The 6,000-nt window shown below is 54.7% G+C and overlaps 1 protein-coding gene and 1 long non-coding RNA gene across 12 annotated transcripts in view; one reads left to right on the top strand and one right to left on the bottom strand.

The window, feature by feature from the left end:
- The first annotated feature begins 1,698 nt into the window (after nt 1-1,698).
- The window catches only part of EVA1A (eva-1 homolog A, regulator of programmed cell death), a 52,173-nt gene continuing 47,871 nt past the window's right edge, over nt 1,699-6,000 (top strand). The window contains exon 1 of one of the 2 annotated variants that reach the window (XM_084901388.1): nt 1,699-2,330. The gene's annotated coding sequence lies outside the window, so the exon portion shown is untranslated. The remainder of the gene's footprint in view (nt 2,331-6,000) is intronic. The other variant, XM_084901387.1, reaches the window with a different exon arrangement.
- The window catches only part of LOC311631350, a 741,950-nt gene continuing 740,710 nt past the window's right edge, over nt 4,761-6,000 (bottom strand). For all 10 annotated transcript variants that reach the window (XR_014796550.1, XR_014796551.1, XR_014796552.1 and 7 more), the window contains exon 3: nt 4,761-4,778. This is a non-coding gene — a long non-coding RNA (uncharacterized lncRNA). The remainder of the gene's footprint in view (nt 4,779-6,000) is intronic.

Here is a 6,000-nt window from a genome sequence, read left to right as displayed (position 1 = left end):
GCCCCACCCCAGTAACCCCCACTGCAGCTGCTGAGGGTGGCAGCACCTCCACTGCCGCCTGCTGCCAGCGTCACATGGCCAACACCTGCCTTGTTCTGGGATGCCCACTGATGGTCAGCACACGTCATAGTGAGTGGTCAAACTCCTGTTTGGGAGGACAATTTGCATATTAGGCTTTTATTATATATGATGAGTACATACAAATTAGTACATACAATGACTGGTATGTGCTAAGCATTCAGCAAGTGTTAGCAGTTCATAATGCAGTAGTTTTAAGTCCAAAGCTAGATTTATGGGTCACAGTGTTTCCAAATATCCTTCCTCTGGTTTCGGGGGCAAATGTACACGCTCTCGATTGGGGCCAGTTCACAGAAAGTCTATGCCACCTCCTGGCACTTGTGCCCTATTTATTCTTTTAGTACACGTTTATTGAGCACCAATTATGTATGTGGCCCTGTGCTTGGCACACAATCCTTTGATCTCTGGTGTTCGTGCATGGCTGTGTACATGGCAGGTACACACACTACTACACCAGGAAAACCCTCCTCTCAACACCACCGTTTCCTTGGTTACTGATAAAGCTGGTGAGTCAGGGAAGCTCTGATGGCACCTTGCACCCCAGGAGGTAGAGTGCAAAGTTAGTCAGATGTGTATTTTACAGATAAGGAAACTGAGGCCTGATAAGGGAGTATTGATCCAAGTTCAGACAGTAATTTATTGGCCATCTGAAGCTAGAATCTGGTTCCCTAAGCAGAGGCCCTTCCCAGGTGACCGTTGCTTCTGTATTCGGGCTACAACTTGTCATTGTAGTTTCACCCAAGTCTAGATCAGGGGTTCTCCACTCTGACTATATTAGGTCATCTGGAAAGCATTTAAAAAACACTGATGTTGTAGCCCCATCCCAGACCAATTACAGACGCATTTGTGGGGGTGGAGCAGGGGTCTCATATTGGTTTTTAAATCTCTCCAGGTGTTTCTAATATGCAGTCACTAATATACAGTCAGTGGTTCCAAAATGCTAATGAGCTTTTGAATCCTTGGGGATTTGTTACAATGCAGTTTCTGACTCAGAAAACCCAATGGAGCTGGGGAGTCCCCATATCTAACACTCCCAGTTGATGTCAACATTACCAGTCCCAGGACCATACCTAAAGTAGCAGCTGCAGAGATGCTCTGGGCATCTGGTCACCCACTGTCACCAGGAGCCTCTAGGCTCTTGGTCACAAGGTCTTATCAATGCCACCCCACTGCTCCCTGCTGCTCTATGCTCTTTGATGGACTGGTTCAACATCCTCTCCCCTCTTTGCCCACCATCCCTTCCCAGCTGGGTCCTCTGCAGGACTGCCTCCCCATAGGGCTTTCTCATGCCTTCTTGCCTCTGCCCAGGCTGTCTTTACTCCACAGAAAGCTCTTCCACTTCTCGGTCTATCTCTGTCTGCACTAATCACCTATGACGATTTTAGGAACGCTATTCCCTTCTGGGTCCTTTCTGCCTATTAGGCTTTCAATACTCATTCAATACTCAAAACCCCACTCGAATGAGCGAGGCCAAAGACCTCAGCTGCTCTCCTTCCAATCAAAATGAACACTCCTTCGAGATTATACATCAGGTTTTACACTCCCCACCCGGGGTGAAAAAAAGTTGATCAGATTGAACAAAGTGAGTATTTATTTCCTGTCTGGGCAGGGTGGTTTAATACAGGCTCAGAGCAGGCGGCGGCACGGGGATGAGAGGCAGGATGCTGGCGGGCGCTGAGAGCTCTGCTTTTCAATCCGGGCTCATCCCAGCGGGGAGAGGCCAGGGCACCCAGGCAGGGGGCACTGCCGACCGACCGGGAACATTCGGGGCCCCGGGGACTGTCGGAAGCGCGGGGAGGCGGGCAGGAGGCCGGGAGCCTGAACCAACTTGGCGCGGAGGGAGGCGCCGCGCGCTGCCGCCGCTCAGGTTCCGCGTCTTCCCAGCGCCCACACGGTCGCCGGCGAGGGGAAGGGGGCGGGGGAGCGGGAGGGCAGGTCCGGAGCCGAGGGGGCGGAGGAGTAGGGAGACCGAAGGAAATGAGACAACCTTTTCCTCCCACTGACTCCGGCTCCTCCGGCGTCTGCGGGACGCGGCGCGATCGCCGGCGAGCGCCCAGGCCGGGACCCCGCTCTCCGCGCCGCGCCGCCCCCGGGGCTCCTCCGCTGCGGCTTCTCTCCCGGGCGCCCGCGCCGGCCCGCGCCCCAGCGCCGGGGAGCCCCGCTCCTCCCGGGGGACCCGCGGCAGGTCCCCGGCCCGGCCCCGCGCCCCCCGCCGCAGCCCCCGGAAGTGCGTGCGGGCGGCCCCGGCGAAGGTAAGCGGCGCCCGAGAACGCGCCCGGGGCGCGGGGCTCCCCGCATCCCCCTTAGCCCCCCGCCCCGCGGCTCCCCAGCGCCCCTCTGCGGAGGCGCCCCGAGTCCTTCTGCCTTGAAGCCGCAGCTTTGTCCCCATCCCTGCCCAGGTGTTGGAGGCTGGGTACCCCCTAGACCCCCACCTTCCCTACCCCCCCACCCGCGAACTCTGCTTCCCAGCGCTTTCTTTTTGCCTCCTCTTCCTCCGACTTTCCTGTTGCTTCCCCCCGCCCCCTGCTTTTTTCTTCTTTTTTCTTTTCTTTTTCTTTCTTTCGGACCCAGTAACTCTCAGCTCGCCGCCGGTGCAGCCTGGCCGCGGGGTAGGTGCTCTCCAGGTCTCGGCGCCCCGCTGCGCTCGGTCCCGGGGGCGGCTGGGGGTGCGGACCTGCCCGAAATGCCCGTGGCTCACGTGGAACTCAGTCATCCGGCTCCTATCGGAGGCACCTTTCAGCGGCTCCCCGAACCCCGCGATCAGAGCAGATTGGGGAGCGAACAGCCTGCGGGCGCCGCCTAACGCCCTGGGGGGACGCTCTGCTGGTGGGGAACGGTGCAGTGATGGGGTTGGGGCGGCTGGGGGAGGGGGGGTGGGGTGGGGTGGGGTGGGGGGTGGAGAGGAGTACTGGATACCGGCGTTCACCTTGCTCACCTTGCTCACCGGGCCGTGGAGGCAATGAGCATGGTCCCCTAAGGCGATGGGGGTGGGGGGTAACCACATCGTGTGAAGCTTGGCATTTTGCTTTTAAGTCCCTGAGTTCTCACATCCAGTCCAAGAGTAGGAACTTGCATTCCTGTTTTGCAAAGGGCAAAGCGAGACGCAGGGAGGTTAACGAAGGAGCCCAGGGCCGGGGCCACACAGCTGGGAAGGGGCCCAGCCAGGATTTGGGGACCAGCTGGTTTGTAGAACAGATTCACTCATACTCGGTCTTACAGAGCAGGAACCCGCCACCACCTCTTGCTGGCTTACACCAGGAAGGGGTCGAAGGATAGGGGGACACGACCAAGATTTTTCTTTTTTAAGCCAATACATCTTGATTCTATTCAAATCTTAAAAACGTATCAGTACCTACTATTCTCCCAGCTCAGTGGCCAGCAAGCACTGAGATTTCACCTTTGAACCTCACGCTTCTACCCTCTTCTCCTCAGCCAGTCTGCCACCAAATCTGTAATTCCGCTTCAGAAGGCTGCATTGGTTTCTCTCTGCCTGACAGGCAGTCAAGCTCGGTGGCTGAGAGTGCGGGCCCTGGAGCCAGACCACCAGCGTTTAAGTCCTGGCTGCGGCCTTGCTGTGGCTGAGTTGCCTCATCTGTAACATAGGAATGGGAGGGCTTAAAGCAGTGCTTCCCAACAAGGGTTTTGCTTTCTCATCCCCAGTGACATCTGGCAGTGTCTGGAGACATTTTTGGCCGTCTGCGTGTGAGTGGGGGAAGATGGTCTTCATCTGGTGGGCAGAGGCCAGGGATGCTGCTGAAGTTCCTGGGATGCTCAGAACCGCCTCTGCCCCCCTCCCGCCCCCACACCCCGCGCACAGAGAGTGATCAGTCCCAAATGTTAATAGTGCTGAGGCTGAGAAACCCTGATATCATGTAGCCGTGCATGAAGAGCGCTATTATTTCCAGCTCTCATCCTCTTATCTGCTCCAGTTTGGACAACTATCCGAGCTTCTGTCCCCAATCTCCCTTCATTCCTGGGCGAGAATTCTGTTGTTAAAACCCCAGCGGGCCTTGCTGCTACAGTCCCGTAAGACCCTCCCCGTCGGGAGTTAACAGCAGGGGTGGGAATCTACACCAGTTTTATGAAGGTAGATCCTGTCCATAATAAAGTTGACGAATCACTGTCTCACAGATAACATCTAACCTCTGATGTTGGCACACATGGCTGTTCACGACTGGCCTCCACTTACCTTCCCAGCCTAACGGTATGCCGTGTTTACCTGTCCTACCATACCACCCAACTCACTATTCTTCTTAAAAAAAAAAAATTAAAAAAAAAATATATATATATTATTGATTTCAGAGAGGAAGAGAGAGAGAGAGAGAGAGAGAGAGAGAGAGAGAGAGAGAGAAACATCAACGATGAGAGAGAATCATTGATTGGCTGCCTCCTGCAAGCCCCCTCCTGGGGACTGAGCCCACAACCCAGGCATGTGTCCTTGGCCGGAATCGAACTTAGGACCCTTCAGTCCGTAGGCTGACAAGCTATTCACTGAGCCAAACCAGCCGGGGCCCAGCTCACTATTCTGCTATTCTAGGCCCTGCGTTTTTGGAATTCCCTTCCTCGTTGGCTGGCAAATTTCTCATCGTTCTTGGGGCTAGAACTCAGGTCCCCTTGTGGGTGGAGCTTTCTTCAGGTCCTGCAGACTTGCTCCGCATTACTGGAGCCCCAGCCCTCCTGCCCCCCCCCCCTTTTTTTTTCTTTCCAATCTCTCTCTCGTGTAGTGTGGACTGCACTGCAAAGGGGTCCCTAGTTCATCTCCCATGGCTCCTTATGTCCTTAGAACCTAGCACAGTGCCACGCTCAAAGATTGTGGGCTTTGGAGTCAGGCTGCCAGGGTGCAGGCCCCAGCTCTGCCACTTATTAACTCTGCGGCCTTGAGCAAGTTGACTCAGTCTCTCAAAGCCTTATTGGTAAAATGAGCAGAAACAGCCCTGCCTTCTCTGCAAAGCAGTGTGACTACCGAAAGGGCTAATCATTGTTCACTTTAGTACTGAGTGCTTATTCTGTGCCAGGACATGGTTCAGGTTTAGCAGTTGATGCTTTTTACTCATTGCGTCCTCAGAACAACGCTCTAAAGTTAGTACTGTTATTACCCTGTTTCGCAGACAAAGAAATAGAGGCATAGAGACTAGGCAGTTTTAGCCAAAGTCACATAGTGAAGCTGGGGGGGGGGGGGGCGGGATTCACACAGTTATCTCTTCACACTATGCAGGTAAAGGGCATAACCTAATGCTCTGCATACAGTAGGTGCTCAATAAATGTGAGCTGAGCTTTATGTGCCTGACTAAGCTGAAACCCACTGGGCTTTCCACCTACACCGAACTTGGGACCTAACACTGTGGCATTATTATTATTTTTTTTACAATCCCTATTCCTCTCCTCCTCACCCTGCCTTCAGCCACAGTGGAGCAGGACATTGCGGTCAGTCCCCTGTCACAGTGCCAAGTCAGCACCAATGACCTTGGTGCTAAATGGAGCCTTAAGTTTGCCTGGTCGGGGTCAGAGAGCATTAACCCTTTGGAGCTGGGGTATGGAGCCAGCAGAGCTGCGGGGAGGAGAGAGAGGTGCAGAGTTGGGCAGGAACCACCTGACTCCTTCCAAGCAGGTACCCCCTGCAGTGTGCACCCAACACATAAATATTGGTGACATCAGTCAGTGGATGCGGACCAGCTGGGCCTCCTGACTTATACTCGATCAGGTGCAGAGTATGCCTTCTCTCCAAGTATTATGAGGAACATGTATATTTTAAAGGGAAACCTTGTTACCAAGATTTAATGACCCATAGGGGTTTGAACCAGTCCCTGACCCGCTGTGTGACACCGGATACTAGGTTATGGCCGATCACTTCACCACTTTGGAATCGTTTCTTTCACTCACGGCGGCCCTGGGCCTGGAGAGAGGAGTGCCTGGTTGCTGGTG

Source organism: Pipistrellus hanaki, assembly GCF_964339955.1.
Source record: "Pipistrellus hanaki genome assembly, chromosome: 12".
In the NCBI taxonomy this organism is placed as follows: Eukaryota; Metazoa; Chordata; class Mammalia; order Chiroptera; family Vespertilionidae; genus Pipistrellus; species Pipistrellus hanaki.
The sequence above is the reverse complement of the archived record's forward strand: the minus strand, read 5'-3'. Positions and strand labels throughout refer to the sequence as shown.